Raw genomic sequence first — 24,022 nt, 5'->3', positions numbered from 1 at the left:
AAAAACATATCCTGAAGTTTTTTGACAATCATGAAAACCTCCCTGGGGTTTCACTTTAATAAAATCCTTCCCTGAACTTTTGGAAAACCAAACACATACCTCCCTTTTGTCACTGACCAGATGGAAAATTGTCAAGTTACAAAATTACCCCTAACTAATTATGAGGAGGACATAAGCATTATATTTTTAAAATCTCAAAAATTTCCTTCACTTGATTCACTCAACTTTAGATAAACATTTGTTACACCAGTCACAATTGATGATAAAGGAAAGAAATAGAGCGTCAAATATAGTTGGCGATAAGGATGGAGTAATGAGAAAGAACAACTATAGCTGAGGACATGGAAAATTACCCAACAATAGCACAATAGTCTTTTGCTAAGGCCAGAGAGAATGGAAAAGCTAAATGAGAAGGCCAAGGAGTTGGTTGCCACGACACCCGAACATGGAGTTCAAAGGAAAACTGAGCATGGAATGGAGAAAGGCCCCACTACCGAGGCCACCCACCTAGAAGAGTCCATTTTAATTAGCAATCTCTCTTTGGGCCTTCCAATTTTTCACTTCTTAAGCTATTGATGCTGACATGGTGTGTTAAATTTTTCTAAAATATATTTTTTTACCCTTGAAATGAATCAATTTTGATTACTTTGATTTCTGTTTTGGTTGGTTGTTTGGTGGTGGTGATGGAATTCACCTCAGCCCCCACAAGCCACAAGGAGGTGCCCCACAACTAGAAGTGTAAATCGGCCTTGGACCTGCCCGAACGGCCTGGCACAACGGTTCATGGGCTGTGCTAGGTTCGGCATGATCATGTGGGTCGTGTTGGGCCTGGGATTTTAGGTCAACGAGCCAGCATGGCACGACCCAACTCGTAGCCTGGCCCAGCATGGCCCATATATATTGTTTATATATATTGAATTTATATTATATATATTTTATATAATATTATATAAATTATAATTATATAATAATATATAGTATATAATATATTAATAAAATAAATAATTTTTTAAATTTTACTATACTAATTTATTTAATTATTGTATATATAAGCAATTGTATACACAAAATTCGTATAAAATTAAAATTTTAACTTTTTTATCAATTTTTTTTAAATAAATAGCTTTGGCCCGATACTGGGCTATGGGTCGTGCTGGGCTGACCCCCAAAAATTTCATTGGGTGCCATGTATTGAGAACATCTCTTGATGATAGTACAAGAAATGATAAGGAATCATTAGAAGATGTTCTGGTTGGGATGTGTTGTGAGACATTGCGAGGCACTGATTTGAACTAGTGGCGGCATGAGTTCTACTTGTGCTTCCATGATTCCATCTCATGTTTGAAGAGAAGAAAAGAATTGATGTGATGCAAATAGTCAAAGTGAACAAATACCTCATTGATCTATTCACTTCGTAGAAATCTTGTACTTCGCCTCTTTATGTTCTGATAATTGATAAGAATCAGTTCATTCTCATTAAATTGAGTAATTAGCTTTTAGAAATGGTTACAAAACCAAAACTCACTCACAACCTCTTTTCTTATGAGTCATGGCAAGCATGACCTCCTATATGTTTTTGTATTTCAAGTCCACCTTCAATAGGTGATCTTGTCTTCTAGGGTTCCAGAAATGAGCTAGATACCCATCTCAGGTCCCTTTATGAAAAACTCAATTGTTAGATTAAGTAAGCGGTTACTACCTTCAACTGTGTGATTGATTCAGATCTCATGCCTTACAAAGTAACCTTTAAATGATCTATAATTTCTTCTTGTGCTCTCATGAAAGTCTATGGTTTGTTGAATATTGCTTCTCTTCTTGACTCAATGGAGTTTCAGGGGTGGGAGATTGAAAGAGAAGAAAGAGGACGACAAATGGTGATTTAGGTTCAAGTTTCTTTTAGGCTAACCTATGCCTTTCCCTTCCTCTCCCTACTTTTTTCTTCAAACCAAACATAGCCTTAGTATTATTTTAGTAACGGGTTTGACTATGATATGGAAAAGATATGGTATCGGAAAAATTATATCCAAAAAACTATCATATCTTATGTGAAATCATATACAAAAGGGAGGTATGTATTGGGTTTTTTAAAAGTTCAAGGAGGTTTTTGTTGAAGTGACAGTTCATGGGAGGTTTTTATATTCTACCCTTAGTAATTAATTATATATTTATCAGTATTATTTAATTATAAAATTATTTTATTAAAATATTATTGATTAATCTATCTATATATATATATATATATAGATTATATATATTAAAACAAAGTGGTCAAGAAATTTTCTCCTTTTTTTTTGAAATTTTTATTTTTTTACTCCATGTCATTTTTTTAAAGAACTAATGAGATGCTCTCCTTCCCAAACAATCTATTCTCCTAAAATTTATCCTAAATTACCTCCCCACTTTTTGCTAAATCATCTCCAATTCCTATTTATCTCCTAACTTATCTCCACTATTTTCAAAACCAGACTAGATCGGACGGTCGGATCGGAAAAATCAGGAACCGGTCACCTGACTGATTCCGTTTTCCTCCAAAACCGCTTTTTCCCCCAAAACTGTTGATTTTGGTTAGCAAACCGCTGAATCGGTTGGTTAACCGTTCGAATGGTTTTGACTGTTTTCCAATTTTTTTTTTAATTTTTTATTTTTATGTCAGAACGGGCCGACCATTCAAGTCAAACGGTCAGACCGTTCAAACCGGTAATCGAACCCCTAACCAGTTCGGTCACCGGTTCATTTTTAAAAACCATGCTTATCTCTAATTTACAAGAGAACTAACGGGGACCCATGCGATGTGCAGGATTTTATATTTCTAAAACACATAAAACACATAAGAGAGTATACAATTGTTTTATATTTCTAATTTTTTAAATAATGATTAATTATTTATATTTTATAATACTTTTTATAACTTTCTAAAATGAAAAAATAGCAATAATTTATTTCAGCTAAGCTTGTTCGTTGAATTGATTTAACCAAACCAGCCCAACCAACTTGACCCGAATTGCTTAGTTTCTAATATTTTCGGTTGAAATTGGGATCAGTTTCATTATGGCCATTTGTAAACTGACCAAAATCGAATGACCTAATCACAAATATATATTAATATTTTTATATTTTAAATATATGGAAAAGGGGTGAAATTCCCATATTTATTAGTCTCAAATGTGTTATATTATAAATTTATTTTTTAATAATGTTAATATAATTTTTAAAATTTAAAATTAAGTTTTCAATATAATCTTTTAAACCAATTGAGCAAACTGAAAATTAACCCAAACCAATACAACTCGATTTAGTTGGTTTTCACTACTAGTCAGTAGATTTCGGGTAACCAACTCCCCAACCTAACCATATCAATTTGGTTGGCCAAATAGCCTACAACCGAACTAAGCCAGGTTGTGATTAACACTCATAATTTCATCTAAATTAATATTTTAATCTCTAATAAATAAAAGTAGTTTAATCAACATTAATAAATAAAAATTTATAGTGAAAATGCATAATAATTGAAAATACATTGATAATGAAAATAAAATAGATAACTAATAAAAATAAAAAAATTACAAAAATAATAAAAATACTAAAAATATATTAAGTTATTCATGAATATTGTAATAAAAAAAATACAATAAATATAATAAGTATAATATATTAAATTTAAAATGTTAAATAATAGTAGTTTATAATCCAGTAATTATTAAAAAAATCTGTTAAATAACAAAACAAATATAGATTTATACATAATTATTGACAATATATTTATAAAAACTATAAATAATTGATGAAAATACAAAAAAATATTAATTTTAGTATAATAATTATAGATTAAGATTTTAAAATCATTATTAATGAATATTATTTTTTCAAAGTTATTTTTCTAGAATTATTAATTGATACAAGTGAAATTGGTTATTTAAAATATTATCTAGTTATTTAAATAATATCCTTATTTAAATTTTGTAATTTTAATTATTAATTTAATTTAATAATCTATAAAACTATAATTTATTCTATTATTACATAATTTCATTAATAATTTTGTAAAAAAATTAAATTATTATTAATTATAATATTATGTTATGATTTTTTATTTTAATTTTTAAATTTATTACATAATTTCGTTAACTTAACTATTTAAAATATAGTTAGGTTATAGTTTTTTTTTCTTTAAAATATTTAGTTATTTACATATTTAAATAGTATATAAAATATTTAAAAATACTCTTTATTTGATATTTAAGATATTTAGCTATTGAAACATTTAAATAATATTTTATTATTTTAATGTTAAATTTCTGTTATTTAAATAAAAACTTATGCACTAACAATATAAATTATGATTTTTCATATTATTCAAATAAAAGAAATTTAACATTAAAATAACAAAATATTATTTAAATATTTCAATAACTAAATAACTTAAATATCAAATAATGAGTATTTTTAAATATTTTATATACAATTTAAATTTTTTAAAGAATGAAAATTTTAACATAACTATATTTTAAATAGTTAAAATAACGAAATTATGTAATAAATTAAAAAAATTAAAATAAAAATCATAACATAATATTATAATTAATAATAATTTAAAGTGTTTAGAAAGTTAATAATGAAATTATGTAATAATAGAATAAATTTTAATTTTATAGATTATTAAATTTAATTAATAATTAAAAATACAAAATTTAAATAAGAATATTATTTAAATAACTAAATAATATTTCAAATAACCAATTTCATTTATATAAATTAATAATTCTAGAAAAATAACTTTCAAAAAATAATATTCATTAATAATGATATTAAGATCTTAATCTATATTTATTTTATATTTAATATACTAAAATTAATAATTTTTGTATTTTCAGCAATTATTTATAGTTTTTAAAAATATATTGTCAATAATTATGTATAAATCCACTCCTAATTACTAGATATTAAACTATTGTTATTTAACTATTAAATTTAATATATTATACCTATTGTATTTATTGTATTTTTGAGATTACAATATTTATGACCAACTTAATATATTTTTAGTATTTTTAGTATTTTTGTAATTATTTTATTTTTATTAGTTATCTATTTTATTTTCATTACCAATATATATTCAAATATTATGCATTTTTGCTATAAATTTTTAATAATTATTGTTGATTAAACTAATTTTATTTATTTGAGATTAAAATATTAATTCAGATGAAATTAGGAGTGCTGATCATAACCTGGTTTAATTCAGTTGTAGGCTACTTGGTCAACCAAATCGACATGGTCAGGTTGGGGATTTGGTTACCCGAAATTTACTGACCATTAGTGAAAACCAACTAAATTGGGTTGTATTGATTTGGGTTAATTTTTGGTTTGCTCAATTGGTTTAAAAAATTATATTGAAAACTTAATTTTAAATTTTAAAAATTACATTAACATTATTAAAAAATAAACTTATAATATAACATATTTGAAACTAATAAATATGGGAATTTCACCTCTTTTCCATATTAAAAAATTATATTTAAAAAATATTAATATATATCTATGATTGGGTCATTCGATTTTGGTCAATTTACAAATGGCCACAACAAAACCGATCCCAATTTCAATCTAAAATATTAGTATCTGGGCAATTCGGGTGTTGGTTGGTTAAATCAGTTCAATGAACAAGCTTAGCTGAAATAAATTATTTCTATTTTTGTATTTTAAAATGTTATCAAAAGTTATAAATATAAATAAGTAATCATTATTTTAATAAGTTAGAAATATAAAACAATTGTATACTCTTATGTGTTTTATTGTTTAGCTTTCCTTAACAAATTCCATGCATTGCACGGGTCCTCGCTAGTTAATTAATTAATAAATGTTATTAGAATTTATTCTCCCACTATCTTTCCTTTTTAATAAAAATGGGAAGTCTGGAACATAAAAAATATCTACTCATTTTTTCTTTTTTTTTTCCATCCCTTTCTAACCTTTCCCATTTCGTCAAAATCTTCCCACAAATCAAACGTAGCCTAAGGTATGAATGGCAACGGGGCGGGTTCGAGGCGGGGATTTCACTCCCCATCCTCGATCACGACCCCCAAATTACCCTCTATCCCCATCCCTGATCCCCGGCAGGGAAAGGAATCTCCACTCCATCCCCGACCCCGATGGGGATGAATTCCTCGTTAGAGACCCAAATCCCCAACAGAGTGAGAGGTTGAGACAAAGAGATTGAGATTGAGAGAGAGAAAGAGAGAGAGAGAGAGAGAGAGAGAGAGAGAGAGAGAGAGGACCATTGGGATAGTTAAGATCGGCGAGGAGAGAGAGTTCGATGGGTGACGACGTCACGACGACGACAGTTAGTGACGATAGGCGAAAGTTAGAAGGACTGACGACTGAAACTCTTCTTTATCTATTCTCTATACTCGAGAAGGCACGAAGCTAGGGTTTTGAGTCTTCTGTAGTGACGGGGGGCGACAATGACGGCGGTCAGCGAACCGGTGATGAAGAGTCGAAGATGAGGGCAAGCATGAAGCTAGGGTTCACGGGTTTAGTTGTTCTAGATGCAAAGTTGAGAGTTCTCGACTTCTCTCTTCTCTCTGTCGTGGGTTTTAGTTTAGTGTTTTACACTTTTACTATTTTTCAAGTTTTAATAATTAATATTTTAAAAACAAATAATATTATATAAATATTTAGATTTATAATATATTATATATATCATATATGATTATATATAAATATTAATCAGAGACGGGTTGGGGCGGGGATTGCATTCCCCGTCCCGTCCCCAATCGGGAATTCAGGGTAGCCTCATCCCAACCCTGACCTGAACCCTGCCAAGGTAACCCATCCCCGAGTACCCGTCGGGGACGGGAAAATTGCCACCCCTATCCTAAGGTTTTAAAAATGACATATTCCTAAACGGTGGATAATCCGTTTGTATTTGATGTGGCAACCAAATCTTATTTCTTTGATTTTGGTTGGGTTTCTTCGCAAAAATCTAATTGCCAAAACTTGTCCGTTGCTTTTCAAACACCTCATTAATTATTAACACTTGCCCGCTCTTCTTGACTTCACGAAGTACCATAACTTCGATTTAGCACAGACCTCATTGGTCGTCCATAGCTTCATACTGTAGATCTTAGAATGCTCATCTATGTCACAGGGAAGAGCCCTCTCCACCACCTGATATTGGTGAAACCTAAAAGTCATGAGAGGAGAAGAAATATTAAAACCCGAGAAGCTTCTTTTTCTCTCCTTAGTAGTTTAGTGAGTCTTGTTGAGATGACTCTCAAGTCTTAATGGCAACTTAGAGATTGTAACAGCGACCATCAACTCTTCCGATCTCTTATCTCTTTGCACCGACAATGTCTAAGTGCTATTTGAACCGACAACCACCATTACGTGATTCTGCAATACTCCATATCTCTTGTAACCACGACCTTAGGCTTGTAGCAGCAACTTCCACCCAGCTGAATTGGGGTAGGCTCTCTTGGATCTTGCAAATTCCATCGAAACCGAATATGTATTAGTGAGGTTTCTGTTTTGTGTCTTAGTGGATAGCGCAATCCCTTGCCCGTGGAAGTTATGCCACATGAAATCTCTTGGAGTTTCACTCAAGCAAGCCTGGAGTTAGGGTGTTTCTACATAAACATATTTTAAATTCTGAGTCTAGAAATTTGAAAGTAGAGAGTAGATGTACGGTATGGATTGTTAAAGAAATCAGAAGGATATCCAAAGACATTACTTGGAGAAAATTAGTTTTGCTTTTGTGTAGCATTGAAGGCATCAAGGGAAAGAACCGTTGGTTATCTCCTGCAAACGATTCTGATTGTGTGAGAGTGCAGAAGAGTGGGACGAGACTTCTTCTACAAAGAAACTGAAGAGCTTTGAGACAAAGAAGGGCGTCGCTCTTAAGCCTGGGGTACATTATAAATCCTTACTCTATCTTTTTATCTTTCCTACTAAACCCTAGTTTCTACTTTCTATTTCTTCCTCTTTTGGTATTATTGTTTCATTTTCTTGGGTACTAGTAATCTAAATCTGTAGTTTGAATGTGGTAGATATCGTTGTGGGAATGTGCAATTTGTTAGGAATCACATCATTGATCTCTGTGAGTAAAATATCTTGAGCTTCGGTGCTTCTTTGATCTCTTTTCATGATTTGTTTTGTGATTATTTTTTTGGTTTTGCTTGATCAGGCAACGAGCGCCAGGTGAAACAAGCAGGCGCATTGACAGAGTGTACCCTTGCTTGAGGTATGTATGAATATGTCAATGTCTATTTCTTTGATTTCTATAACCATAGATCGTAAGGAAAAAACCACAAAAACAAAATAATGAACAAAATATTCACACAGGGCGGCATTCAGTGAGTTTTTTTTTTCTTTTTTTTTATTGGCAACACAAAATAAATCTTTCATAATTTTAATCCAGAATGTATGATTTTAAAGAAAAATATTTCGATGGTGGTCAATAGTTCTGTTTGAACTCTCTAAAAAAATGATCCATGGACGGAATGGTCTAAAGACTCATGCAAGCTTTTGCTGTAAGCCCTCTTATGTAGGAGCCATCAAATTATGGGTACTGATATTTTAGTATTTGCTATATGGTAAATATTCAAGGTCCCAATCAACAACTTTGGGTCCCTTGTCTCCATATACGAGCCAATCTGTTCATCCTAATCTTCTTTAATGGAAAACAAGGATGATGTGCCTAAAGGAGATAAGCTTCTTGTAGGCTCCTGTTATTGCAAGGTGCCTCTCCACCTGCCAAGTATCTCTCTCACCAATTAGGCTTCCATGCATTGCCTCATTGGATTTGTAGGCTTTTATGGAAGTTGTTACCATGAGGTTCTTATATGTGGTGCATAATTCATTTAGGGAAGGTTTCCCCTAAATCAATTATATGGTTAATGTAATCCCTTCCCCCTTTTGGTGTCTGATCATAAACTACTTTGTAGCAAGCTAAATGGATTAAGCTAGAGTTTCAAGGATCAGAGATTCCATGTGCTTGGGTTGGTGGGGTTGTTTTCCTAGGGAATTAAACATTGGTCTTAGGATTGTTAACTTTTCAATTGCTTGACCCTCATCAACCTGGCTCTTTTAGAAGAAATGGATGAAAAATAAAACAAATTTGATGCTACTTATGAATTATGGCTTAGAATATTACTGGTGGATTTTATCTTCCCCCAAGAACTCCATTTATATATATATATATATACAGAAAAATAGGAGAACGAGAGATACTTGATTCCTAACTCCAAAGTTTTATTCAAAACTAATTTGTAAGCTTTTATTAATGGCTTAGTTGCTTACCCTTGCATAAAGACACGAATATGACTAACAATAACAAAGAAACTTATACTTCTTTCTATATATGGATAGAACCCACAACTCCTTTTATGTGGTAGTAAAAAGAAGCTTGCCTTGGAGTTTTAAAGAACACGAGGATCAAAGGCTGATTTTTTCTAATACTAAATAAACCACAATCAATGGAATTCCTAAAGTTGTTTTTTGAAGATGAATAAAAGGGAAAATTCCCGATTAGTACCCTGTACTTTGGGCCTAGTGCCACTTTGGTCCTTGAACTTTAAAATGCGACAATTTAGTATTCAAACTTTCGAAATGTGCCAACCCAGTACCTATCGTTGGTCAGCTGTTAAGTGGCATGCAAAAGGACACAAATGCCCTTCGAGTGTCATTCAGTTTTCTTTATCAACCATTAGAACTAGTTTTCCTCCTTCTCCCACCACTCCAACAACCATCGATAAATCTAACTCATTCAACCATATCCACCATCCCCACATGCTCAGGAAATGCACCTAACATTTTCTCATCTCCATTAGAGCCACTCAATTCCAGCCCTTTCATAATGAGCAGGATACTTATTTCTGTAGAAGAAGATGATGAACAGCGTTTTGAAGGGTAATTTTATCATTTTCAAAATATTTAATACACACATGCCATCACGTGATACACATAGTTGATGATCTGTTAACAATAGGATTGGCACATTTTAAAGTTCGGGGACCAAAGTGGCACTAGACCCAAAGTACTTGGTACTAATCTAGAATCCTAAATAAAATATAAAATTTATTCAAAGAAGAAGAACAAGGTATAGAAAAGGTGATGAGAAATCACCTATACCCAAAAATTATCCATAGATTTCTATTTCTATTTACTTAATTATTATCCATTGATTTATTGAGATCTTGTGTCTATCCCAAGTCCAACGGCGGATTTCAATGGAAAGCTAATGGAAGGAGGTCTTTGTCTCATGGTCATAGTACAAGGGGTCTTTGTCGCAAAATAAAATACAGGGGGGTCTTTTTCATAGACCTATAATATAGGGAGGTCTTTGTAATTTACCCAAAAAATAATTTAAGCACCAATAATTTAACAATGATATGATTTTAAAAATGATGAAATAAAACCACGCAGTTTAATCATATAGTTGGGATGAGCTTGAATCTCTGCCCGAAGAAGATTTTGGGACTTAAACAAATATTTTGTGCCTTACCACAAAAATAATTAAATATAAACTAACAATATTTCTTCTACACGAAGTGCATACATATATATGCATCAGTGGATAAGTGATTAAAGGTAAAGTGGGCTTGGGTCAAGTTCTTATTTTATTGTTAAATCCAAGCACAGCCCAAAGCTAGAAGATACAACAAGTCCAATCGGTGCCAAGACAATGAAGTAGAAACTAGAAAGTAGAAACCAACGGTTTTATTGAAATTTTTTTGAGCGGTTTTATTGAATTTTACTTCCCTGTAATATGAAAAATCAAAGTGAACCTGTGAATTATGACCGTTAAGAGTGTCTCGTTGTTATTTTCCCAACGGCACTGAAGTGAGAAGGACTCGCCAATAGAGATATTATCCTAGGGCACAGAACGGTAAGGCCTTATTCACAATTCCAGTTCTTGACATATCCCTGTTTCACTGATGATCGCCGAATGAAGTTATTAGTTCTTTCTCTTTGGGTCTTCTTCAATATCTGGTTTCTTCATCACAGTCTTTCTGCGGCACTGAACAACAGGTTTAGACAGATCTAGTTCTTAAGAGAGTCTTTTTTCACAATCTCGCAGGGTAAGGTTATTGGCTCGATAATGCTCGCTCTTCTTAAGATCTGGTTCCATTGATCTATTTTCTTTCTAATTTCTTATACAACGAAATGCATTGATCTGTTCCATTTCCATTGGTTCTGGTTTTTTGTAGTTTCCATTTTTTGTCTTTGAATGGAGATTTGAACGGCTTCACTTTTGATTTTAGTTAGGTTACCCTCATTTTTTTTTGGTTTGGAGAACTTGCTTACTCTCTGCCTCAAAAGAAAATCTCTAGTTCTTTTGATTGGCTAATCGGTAGGCCTATTTTCCTTTTTGCTTTCTTCTTTTTTCCTTCTTCTATTCCGAAGTCTATGCTTCTGTTCTGGCTTAATTTCATATAAGTATAGTTATAGATGTATAATGCTTATCAGTGGCATCGGGTTTAGTGTTCACAGTAACTATTTAGAAGACCTTCCAGTGTACCTTTTTGTTCAATTCAGGTTTCACAGAACTCTGTCAAGATAATTTCATTGTGTCCCATATTGTGATCTTTCTTTCTCGTTTTATCTATTGTTTGAATTTCTGGGTTAAGCAGTGTTTCAAAGGATTCTATTTAGAATTATTTTTAACTGTGTTATTTATATTTGGCTTGCTACCTGCATTGAAGCCCAGCTATGAAAGGAGGGAAGAAGAGAGGAAGATGAAGAGACAAAACAGGCTTGGTTGTGTGGTTTGCAAGGCAGTGTAGTCTCTACAAGAGAAGTTAAGGCAACTGAGGTTCCCAAGAAAAAAGAGAAAAAAGAGGATGATTTAAACACTTGGGGAAAGTCTGCATGGCAAGGTGGGCTGAGGGATGGCAGGTCCTATGCTCAATCGGTGACAGGGGAATTAAATGGAGACGGGCTTGTTCCAGTTCAAATTTCAAAACAAAATGAACAAAGGTCGGCAAGGTTTCAGGGTTCAAGCCAATCCTGTGAGCTGGTTCAGTCTGGTCCAATGAACCGAGGCTAGTCAACCAGTCACATGTTTTAAGTAAACACGTGACTGGCAAAGGGATAGAGTGTTGGGCCAAGGCCCATCAGGATCTAATGGGTCTAGGCAAGTGAATGGGCTGACTTTTTTAAATCGGGTGGACTCAAACCTTAAAAAGCCACGCGCCCTTTTAAGTAGGCACGTGACCAACGGAGATGGGGAGATGATGGACCAAAACGATAGTCTATCATCGTCTCCCTCGAGCAATTTGCAACCAACGCCTGCAGGAAGTAGGGTTAGCCGCAGTAGTGCGGAAAATCTGAACTAGGCATGTTGCTGATAAAACTGAGGAAGGGGTAATTTGGCAGCTAAGGAATGAATTCAGGCACTGAAAAATAGCTTTCTAGAGATATGCTTATCCAAATAAGATGGATTAGAAGATCTGCAAACAGCATGGCAGATGGCCTAGCTAAACAAGGAATTCAGAGACAACCCATGTTTTAGGCTCATGTGAAAATTTGGGCTAGCTTTTTGGGTTTGCTGTTTTTTTTTACAACCTCTAGTTGCATCTTTCTATTCTAAATTAATATTTCAATTTTTCTGTTGCTGATCAAAAAAAAAAAAATTGCTTATCATGTTACTTTGAACAGTGAAAGAAACGGGGCATTTTACCTCTTCTGACCGCACTATATATAGCCCTCCCCCCTCCCCCATAACAGAAATATTTTCCTTCAATTCAGTCCTACATCCCAAACATCCTAAAGACCACCACTTTATATTACATTCTATCATTTATGGGCGATAATTGGTGACAGTTGCTACATTACATACTAATACGATTATATGCCCATTACTCGCTCTGTCTCGGAATCAAAGCATCTATTGGCCAACATAAAATAGAGTTACACATAATACACCTTTACACATATCATAGAAAGATCATTTGCTAGATCCTTCCACTAATGATTTCTTCGAGATTGTAAAAGATGGCGTTCTTCTATGGTGATTTCCTTGTTAGACCCTTTGCTTTAATTTGAATTTGGAGATGGTTTTCTTTCTTGGTTTTGGGGCTTTGTAATCTGAAGGCATATTCTTTGATGTAGTAAACTTATCAATGTGGCAGTCCCTTGGGAAAGGAATGAAAATCTTACACTATGCCTCGATTCTGCTAAGGCTATTGGATGTACAGTAGTTAATATTAGCATGCAGGACTTCATTGAAGGGTAAGTATGCATGCCGTTTTAGTCATTAGTTCTTTTCTATTTTCAAGAATATTTGGTCCTGTCACTAGTTTTTTGATAGTTTTCTGAATATTCTATTCCATGCCAAAGTACAAAGAAGTAAAACTTATTAACCTAATATTCTATTAGGTTCTTTTCATATGAACCCTGAAGATTACCTAAAAAGTGCATGATAGAAAGCCTGTAAGCTTCAAACAAGATTGGAGTTTGCTATCTATGTATATTTCATTATTCTGCCCTTGCTTGTATAGTAGTCGATACCATATGCTCGGTAAGTACAATGTTAAGTTACATGTTTTGTGTTGTTGCACTGCACATTCTTTTTTATTTATTTGGTCCTTCTGACGACTTTGGTTGGATTTTTGTTATTTTCTTCCTCTATAATTACGTTGGCATATTGCAATCTATGAACAAATGTATATTTTGAGGTGGATTTTTGTTGCATCATGTTGATTTTGATTAAATTTATTTTTTCCCTCTACTAAGTTATGGAAGTTGGTAGGGTGCTCCTAAGTGCTAGCAGTTTCTGGCCAGTACGAATGTTAATATTCTCTGTGCTTTTTATTTTCTCTGTCATCTAGTGCTTCGGTTGATATCTCAAATCATTAAGGTATGCTCTGGTTGTCATCTAAACATCACCATTATATGAATGAAGTTTGAGCTTTCTTTAGACTTTAGAGTGTTAAGTCTTGATTCTGGACTGTAATTGTTTGAAAGCCATTTTTCTATTTTGACTTTTGAGCACATGGTGATGATATAAACTGAAAATTATGTAAGTAATATTTTCTATAATTGAAACAATTACTTTGATGTTTTAACCTTAGATACAACTATGGGCGGACCTCAATTTGAGGAAAACACCTCAATTGGTGGAGTTAGTTGATGATAGTAAGGTGAAATAGCCTTTTTATAGAAGTTTTCTGCTTATTTGTGATTTTTTATGAAATGTTATTTGCTACTTTTTAGTTCATATGTTGTATTTTGTTCGTAAATCGTTAGGATGTGGAGGAGCTGGTGAATCAACCACCTGAGAAGATCTTATTGAGATGGATGAACTTTCAACTGACTTTCTCAGCAGATGTTAAAATTGGGTTAATAGATTCCCCTTTTCTTTATTTTGTTTGTGTTCATAATCACTATAACCTACCTTTGACTTTCTCAGCAGCTTGAAAACTTAATATGGTAGTGTATTATCTCAAAGTGGATATGAGATATCTGAAACAAGTGGTTCATCGAAACTTGAAATCCCATTTAGTAATATTTGGCAGTTAGAACTAAAAGATGTTTTATAACTCAATTTTATTTCATCCCACTTGGTGCTTGAATCCCAAAAACCAAAACCAGAAACCAGGCTGAATGTTTCATTGAGTTAATTGAAATCACTTAGTAGTAAGCACTTTCCAGTTTCCATACTTTTAATGCTAGAACATGCCTCCTTTTCTGATCAGTAATTGGAAGGCCCTCTTCCTCCTCCTTGCACAAATATAACAAAAGAAAGTGTGCAATTAATGAGCATATGCAATTGCAACTTGTTTAAATTTCAACATTAGGACAAGCTCTTTGTAGTAACAGCATCAAATGCATCAAAGTTTAGTTTATGCTAATAAATCATTTTCTCTAATTAACTTTAAAAAGTCTGAAATCATTGTTATCCAAAACTGGTCTTTGGAAGATTTAAATAGCTGGTAATTTCTTGGGATCTCCAAAAAAGGCAAAGTGATATATTGTGTTCTATACCAGAAGTATTCATTTGGCAAGAGAGAAAAGCAAAGAGTTTTTAATAACAAGAAGTACTTAGGAATATCCTCTAGTATCATCAGTGGTAGAGGCTTCATTGAAGCAGGTAAGGAATGATAACACATGCAATCAAGGGATCAGATGTCTTGATGTAGAGGGCAATGTTGTTCTTCAAAGGAACAACAATGTTTTCTAGTTGAGGAAGTGTTATCTGGAAGGATTGATGCCAATTTGGGAACGGATCCAAGAGGATTAACTGATTAAGTAAATCTTATTTGGTGCATGTTACTAAGGTTTTTTCATGGTTAAAAGAAGGACTTGTTGAGACTGGACCCAACAATAAATTTAAGAGAGTTTTTTCAAGGAAGGTTGGTTCTAGAGCTACGAATCATAAGGTTCTTATTGATATTAACTCTGGTGATCAAATTAACATTCATGACAGTTCTGAAGTTGGGGAGTTGAAGAAGATTGGAGTCCTTGAGGTGAAAGGGAAGGGGGATGTGGGTAAAGCTTTTGATAAGTAATGAAGTTTTGAACTTAGATAATGGAAAAAGAAAGAGTTGAGTGGACTTAAGGAAACTAGTGGAGAGGGACATTGAAGTTGGTAAATTTGTAGGCCTGTTCTTTTTGGGTGGTGAGGCTTTTGCTAGAAGGGCTTTTGAAAGAGTTTGAGAAAAAGAAAAGGCGAAGTGAAAGAGCAACACTCAAGAGGAAGGTGGAGAGGCATGGGATGAGGAAGAGGGTCAGGATTTCAGACATGGAGGATTAAGTGCGATTGATGGGAGGAGTTGTGGAAGTTTGGTCTGCTGGTTTTTACAGGAGGCAGATGCTATTGTTTGAAGTGTTCAAGAGGGTTTTGGTTGGAGATTTTTTCATCTTGATCAGGGCTAGTGTTGCTTTGTTTAGTTCTTGGAATATGGTTTTAGTTTGGTTTTGTGTGTTGACCTTGGATTTGTGCTGTAATTTTTTTTTTTTTTTTATCTTTTGTTGTTTGCTGTTGTGGGAGTATTGTTTTTGCTTTCGGATGATGTTTTATCACCTTTTAATTGTAAACCCCTGCTTTCTTTTTTAATGAAATTTACTCTTGAAAAAAAAATCTTTTGTTCTCTAAGCTCCTCATATGGCATTAAATGAGTTCAAAGACTACTGCTTCAAAGTGTTCCTTCTGCATATAATCTGTGGGGGTAGTTTTGTAGTGCCCTTGTCCACCTTACCTGTGTTTCTTCCACTTTTTGAAATACTTTCTCTGGTTTTTTTTTTTTTTTTTTTACAGTTAATGTATAGGAGTTCCTGGTATTTGGAGTTTTTAATAGCTATTGCCCATCTTATCCCATTCTTCTGTTCCTTCTCCTCCTAATCGTGTTTGCTCTTTCGACCCAAGTCCACACTCAACCTATATCCTGACACATACATACATGCATTGATAGGCCAAATAAACTGAAAATCCCCTCCAATTTATTGCTATTTATTAGGTGAATTCCAAGAGGGAATACACTGAGTGAGAGAAATCTTTGTAAGTGTGAGACTTTATTCTTGTGAATGATCCAAACTTATCACAATTCATGAGGTTAAGGAAGCTGAATATGACTTTCACCATGACCATCCCTAACTATATTCATGTGTACAATGCACTTGATTGAATAATTGATAATCATTCAAGCTTGTTCACATCTGAATTGCTAATGCATGATGTTCAATAGTTGAAAAAGAGAAAAAGAAAGGGACAAAGTCCAAATGACTCCGCTGGCATGAACTGGATAGTAAAACTTGCAGTTTATGACATGAGTCAGTCCCAACTCCACTATTCCGAGCTGAATAGTAAAACTAGCAACTTGGAATATGAGTATTGTTATTTGCCTCAAGCTTGTGACCAATGTGAGATGGAGCATAAAATGCATTCACACAAAAAAAAAAAAAAAAAAGAAAAAGAAGAAAGAAGCAAATACCCATGTGAGATGGAGCATAAAATGCACTCACACACAAAAGAAAAAAAAAAACAGAGAAAAGAAAAAGAAGAGAAGCAAATACCCCGTGTGAGATGGAGCATAAAATGCACTCACACCCAAAAAACAAGGGGAAAGAAAATAAAATTTTGGTGACGGCTGAGGTTCAAAGGGACAAAATGTTGTTGAACACTCGATGAGGTGCAGTGACAGATTTGAGACCAAGCTCAAAGTAAGGGTTAAATTTGGTGGTCAAGGAGCTGATTTATATATTGAATGGAAGTGAATGCTGGGGCATGAAAATTTTCATATTCTCCCCTTCCTTGACTCTTATGTATGTGATAAGAATGACAATTCAGAGTTTCCCAACCACTCAATGTATTCTCATCCTAGAATTCATCCGGTAAATGGTAATAATAAGGGGGGATGATCAGTTTATGGTTGAGGTCTTTGCTTACACAGGTATCCCAACCACTCAATGGGTGGGGTAGTTTGGATATTTATTTATATTAATTTAAATTATTCATTTATTTATTTGACAAAATTAATTAAATTATCCATGAGGAAATTCTTTTTTTCTATCTCATTTTCTTTCCTAATTATTTATATATTTATGTTATTAAGTTAAAAATATTTATTGAATTTACTAAATTATTACTTTTATTGACAAATTATTTCTCTCTCTCTCTCCCTCTCCCTCTCCGAGTTAGATATTTAGGGTTGTCAATGGGTTGGGTTTAGATCTAGATAGTTAGTAAACTATAGATTTTATTTATTTACTTAATAACTAAATTATGCAACTAATTAATGATTTAAATTATGAACAAATTATTTCTCTTTCTCTCTCTCTTTATAAAATGGATTAGTTTTGGTGTCAGATAGGTTGTACATGTCTTGTCCCAATAATAACTGAAATTTTATTTCTTTATTTATTTGTTTTAATAGATTAAATAAATTACTCTCCATAAATTATTATTTAAGCTTGACCAATATTTACGGTTGTCAATGGTTCGTGTTTGATTCTAGATTGCTTGGACTAGTCTTGCACCAATAATAAGTGAATATTTATTTATTTATTTATTTTATTAAAGTTAATTATTGATTGATTTATCTATTTACAAAATTAAGTAAATTATTATACATAGATTTCTATTTACTTAATTTACTGAATTCTTTAATTAATTAATTAATCAATTATTATCCTAACAAATTATTTTTCTCACTTCCCGGAACTTATAGCAATCGATAAATTTATTTATTTATTTATTTTAGTAAACCAAATTAATTTTTCTCTCTTTTTTACCGCTTCGTGTCTAATATTTAGGGTTTTCTTATTTATATGACAAAATTAATTAAATTATTATCCATGAGGAAATTCTTTATTCTCTCTCATTATTTATATTCTCTCTCTTTCTCTCCCCCCCCCCCTCGAGCCTAATATTTAGAGCTCTCAATTGGATAGGTATCGGTTGGGATTAAACCTTTTTATTGGTTAGGCCACGTTCATGCCATGCCTTCCCTTTATATCAATAAATGAATCGTAATTACGAATTGCGAAAAGGAAATTTTTATTCTTTGTTTCTCTCTCATTTTCTAGTAATCTCTTTTTAATAAACATGTAACTAGTTACCCATCATACAAGGGATCCATTGGCCTTACCTCCCTCAATCGTGCAATCTCTCTCTCTAGGTGAGTTAGCTTGTTATTTTTGCCTCTATTCTAGAGCTTATCAATTTTTTTAAGTAATTACTTTCCAATTTTGCTACTATATGTAACTAGCAAAAGTGGTTTCTGACCATAATTACTCTCACTCTCTCCCTCCCCCCCAATCTAATATTTATAGCTATCAATTGGATAGGTAATGGTTGGGATTAAACCTTTTCATTGGTCAGGCCACGTACGGGCTAGGCTTTGCCTTTATATCAACACAACTAATTCAAGCCCAAGTCAAAGCCCGGGCCAACCATCAGGCCTAGATTTTGAGCTCATGCCCGACCATCATATAATGCGCGGATTGCGAATTGGAAATTTAATTCTTTTCTTAAAAAATTATTTCTCTCTCTCTCTCTCTCTTCGAGTAAGATATAGGGTTGTCAATGGGTTGGGTTTAGATCTAGATAGCTTACCAAAATTTAGTAAATTTTTATCCATAGATTTTATGTATTTACTTAACTAAATTATATAGCTAATTAATGATTTAAATTATGAACAAATTATTTTTCTTTAGTTTTGGTGTCAAATAGGCTGTACATGTCACTTATTTGTTTTAATAGATTAAATAAATTACTCTCCATAAATTATTTTTTGTTTAATTCTAGCTATGACCTATATTAACGGTTGTCAATGGTTCGGGTTTCATTCTAGATTGCTTGCACTACTAGTCTTGCACCAATAATAAGTGAATATTTATTTATTTTATTAAAGTCAATTATTGATTTATCTATTTACAAAATTAAGTAAATTATTATCCATAGACTTCTAGTTACTTAATTTAATGAATTATTTAATTAATTAATTAATCAATTAATCAATTATTATCCTAAAAATTTATTTTTCTCTCTCCCCAGAACTTATATTTAGGGCAATCAATATGTTTGGTCAAGTGTGGGATAGGCTATACCTATTATGTCCCAATAATAAATGAAACTTTATTTATTTATTTTACTAAACCAAATTATTTCTCTCTCTTTTATTGAATTAAATTATTCATTTACTTATTTGACAATATTTATTGAATTTTGCTAAATTATTACTTTTATTAACAATTTCTCTCTCTCTCCCTCTCCCTGCTCGAGTTAGATATTTAGGGTTGTCATTGTGTTGGGTTTAGATCTAGACAGCTTGGATATTTATTTATTTTACCAAAATTTAGTAAATTATTATTTATTTACTTAACTAAATTATTCAACTAATTAATGATTTAAATTATGAAAAAAAATAGGTATCGGTTGGGATTAAACCTTTCCATTGGTCGGGTCACGTTTGGGTCGGGCTTTGTCTTTATATAAACAGAACTTATTCAAGCCCAAGTCTAAGCCCGACCCAACCATCAAGCCTAATGATGCCATTAATAAACCGCTAACTATTCTGTCTTATTTTCTTGCCTAAGTAAATTATCATCCATAGATTTTATTTTTTTACTTAACTAAACTAATGATTTAATTTATTAACAAATTATTTCTCTCTCTCTCTCTCTCTCTCTCTCTTTAAGGCTATCAATGGATTAATTTTGGTGTCGGTAGGCTATATACATGTCTTGTCCCAATAATAAATAAATTATTTATTTATTTATTTAATTCAACCTGTGACCAATATATACATGGTTGTCAATGGTTCGGGTTTGCTTTTGGAATTCTTGGACCAATCTTGCACCAATAATATGTGACCCCCATGTTCACGGCCTCTTGCTTGACAAAAGTATTATCCATAGATTTCTAATTACTTAATTTACTGAATTTTTTGATTAATTAATTAATTAATTTCCTAACAAATTATTGTCTCCCATAGCCTATATTTAGGGCAACCAATATGTTTAGTCAGGTGTGGGATAGCAAATTATTTAATTTTTTAACAAATTATTTCCCTCTCGCTCCCTCCCTGAGTCCAATATTTAGGGTTGCCAACGAGTTGGGTTTGGTTTTAGATAGATAGGAGATTTATTTATTTTTTTACTTTTTTTAAATTAATTTATTTTACTAACAATTTATTTTTCTCTCCCTAGAGCCTAAATTTTAGGGCTATCAACGAGTTGGGTCTTGTGTGGGATAGCTTGTACTTGTCCTGTCCGAATAATAAATGAAAATTTATTTATTTATTTTACTAAATTATTACACATAAAATTTTAATTATTTTATTCGAACCGGTGGTCAATATTAAATGAATATTTATTTCTTTTATTAAATAAATTATTGATGCATTTATTTTATAAGATTAACAAACAACTAACTTTCTTACCGCTTAGGGTTTTCAATTAGTGAGGTAGCTTGGTTATTTATTTATTTTATTAAATTAAATTATTCATTTATTTATTTGACAAAATTAAGTAAATTATTATCCATAAATTTGTATTTATTTAATTTACTAATTTATTCAAAGTCAATAATTTATTAACATGTTAATCCTATTTACGGGGTGGGTAGTTGGGCTTTGTCTTTATATCAATAGAATATTTTCAAGCCTAAGTTTGAGCTTGACCCAACCATCAGACCTAGATCTTGAGTTCAACCCAACCATGAAATTAATATTCTTTATTACTCTCACATTTTCTTGAGAATTTATTTATATATTTAATTTAGTAAACTAAAAGTTTTATTTATTTAATTTACTAAACTATTTAATTTTATTAACTTATTATTTCCCTCTCTATCCCTCACTAAGTCCAATATTGAGGGTTGTCAATGGGTCAACTTTGGATTTAGATAGCTTGGATACTTATTTATTTATTATTTTACTAAATTTATTAAGTTGTTATCTATACATTTTATTTATTTAATTTAATAATTTATTTTTATTTAGTAACAGAATTTTTTCTCCCTTTAAAGAGCCCAAGTTTTAGGGTTATCAACAAGTTATCGATACAAATTTATTGATTTATTTATTTTAGAAAATAAATAAATTATTATCCATAGATTTCTATTTATTTCATTTACAAATAATTAATAAGGTATTTCACTTTCTCTTGCCAAGCCTAATATTTAGTGCTATCAATAGCTTAGGTCTCGGTTTGGGCTTAGCCTTTATATTAGCAGAACATATTGAAGCCCAAGTCTGAGCCCGAGTTGACCATCGGGCCTAGATCTTGAGCATATTGGTTTTATTTTATTTATTTAATTTACTAAATTGTTTGATTTTATTAACTAAATTATTCAACTAATTAATGATTTAAATTATGAAAAAGTTATTTTTGTTTCTCTCTCCCTTTATAAAATGGAACTAGTTTTGGTGTCAGATAGGCTGTACATGTCTTGTCCCAATAATAACTGAAATTTTGTTTCATTATTTTATTTGTTGTTGGGACTAGTCTTGCACAAATATTTATTTATTTTATTAAAGCTAATTATTGATTTGTCTATTTACAAAGTTAAGTAAATTATTATCCATATAAATTCACTTAATTTACTGAATTCTTTAATTAATAAATTAATCAAAAATTTCTCTCTCCCTGGAGCTTATATTTAGGGCAATCAATATGTTTGGTGAGGTGTAGGAGTCCCAATAATAAATGAACTTTTATTTATTTATTTTGCTAAACCAAATTAATAATTTCTTTATTTTAATAAATATAATAATTATCCATAAATTTTTATTTATTTGATTCAACCAATTCCCAATAATAAATGAATATTAACTTCTTTCATTAATATAAGTTACTCATATTTATTTTACAAAATTAAGTAACTTGCTATTCATAGATTTATATTTATTTAATTTACTAACTAGTAATTTCTCTCTGTCTCTGTCTCTCTCCCCCCCTCCCAAGCCTAATATTTAGAACTCTCAATTGGATAGGTATCGGTTGGGATTAAACCTTTTTTATTGGTCGGGACACATTCAGGCCGGGCTTTGCCTTTATATCAATAGAACTAATTCATTACCAAGTCTAAGCTCGAACCAACCATCAGGCCTAGATTTTGAGCCTATGCCCGACCATCATATAAAGCTCGAATTGCGAAAAGGAAATTTTTATTCTTTCTTTCTCTCTCACTTTCTAGTAATCTCTTTTTAATAAAAATGTAACTATTTACAATGATAACATTAATAATAAACAACTAACTATTCTCTCTTATTTTGTTGCCTAATTATATACTTATTTTAATAAGTTAATAGATTTTGTTCATTTAATTTACTAGATTATTTAATTATCTCCTTCTCTTTCTTACCACTTCATGTCCAATATTTAGGGTTTTCAACGGGTGGGGTAGCTTGGATATCTCTCTCTCTCTCTCTCTCTCTCTCTCTCTCTCTCTCTCTCTCCCCTTGCTCGAGTTAGATATTTAGGGTTGTCAAATTTTTAGCCTGGCCCAGCCCGGAAATTCTAGGCTTGGGCCTGGGTTTTGTGTTCAGGCCCGGCCCGAGCCCGAGCCCACATCAGTCCCGCAAATTTTAGGGTCGGGCTTGGGCTTAATACTCCAAGTCTAAGCCCGGACCAACCATTAGGCCTAGATTTTGAGCTCGTGCCCGACCATCATATAATGCTCGGATTGCGAATAGGAAATAAATTATTCTCCATAAATTATTATTTATTTAATTCATGACCAATACTTACGATTGTCAATGGTTTGGGTTTGTTTCTGGATTGCTTGGACTAGTCTTGCACCAATAATAAGTGAATATTTATTTATTTATTTTATTAATGTTAAATATTGATTTATCAATTTACAAAATTAAGTAAATTATTATCCATAGATTTCTATTTACTTAATTTACTGAATTATTTAATTAATTAATTAATCAATTATTATCCTAACAAATTATTTTTCTCTCTCCCCGAAACTTATATTTAGGGCAATCAATATGTTTGGTCAAGTGTGGGATAGGCTATACCTATTCTGTCCCAATAATAAATGAAACTTTATTTATTTATTTCTCTTTTATTAAATTAAATTATTCATTTACATATTTGATAAAATTAATTAAATTATTATCCATGAGGAAATTCTTTTTTTTCTCTCATTTTCTCTCCTAATTATTTATATATTTATGTTATTAAGTTAGAAAATATTTATTGAATTTACTAAGTAAATTATTATCCATGATCTTTGTTTCTTTCTCATTTTTATGTTATTAAGTTAAAAAATATTTATCGAATTTACTAATTTATTTACTATTATAATCTCTCTCTCTTTCTCTCTCTCTCTCTCTCTCTCTCTCCCCTTGCTCGAGTTAGATAATTAGGGTTGTCAAATTTTCAGCCCGACCAAGCCTAGAAATTCTAGGCTTGGGCCTGGGTTTTTGTTTTCAGGCCCAGCCCAGGCCCAGGCCCACATCAGTCCCACAAATATTAGGGTCGGGCTTGGGATTAATACTTCAAGCCAGGCCCGGCCCGCATATATTTAAACTTACACATTTTGTCTATAATGTATACATGTTATTTT

The 24,022-nt window shown here is 31.9% G+C and overlaps 1 long non-coding RNA gene across 2 annotated transcripts; it reads left to right on the top strand.

The window, feature by feature from the left end:
* The first annotated feature begins 10,800 nt into the window (after positions 1–10,800).
* LOC148860843 (uncharacterized) lies at positions 10,801–14,363 on the top strand. 2 transcript variants are annotated; one of them, XR_016112469.1, is made up of 5 exons: positions 10,801–10,885; positions 11,005–11,078; positions 13,111–13,230; positions 14,073–14,141; positions 14,248–14,363. It is a non-coding gene; the product is annotated as an uncharacterized LOC148860843 (long non-coding RNA). The 2 variants fall into 2 exon arrangements; XR_016112468.1 differs by lacking the exon at positions 10,801–10,885 and having other exon boundaries at positions 10,940–11,078.
* The last annotated feature ends 9,659 nt before the right edge of the window (positions 14,364–24,022 follow it).

Source organism: Nelumbo lutea, chromosome 4 (genome assembly GCF_056320005.1).
Source record: "Nelumbo lutea isolate HS-2025 chromosome 4, American lotus-T2T, whole genome shotgun sequence".
Taxonomy (NCBI): Eukaryota; Viridiplantae; Streptophyta; class Magnoliopsida; order Proteales; family Nelumbonaceae; genus Nelumbo; species Nelumbo lutea.
This window is presented reverse-complemented; position numbering and strand designations above follow the sequence as displayed.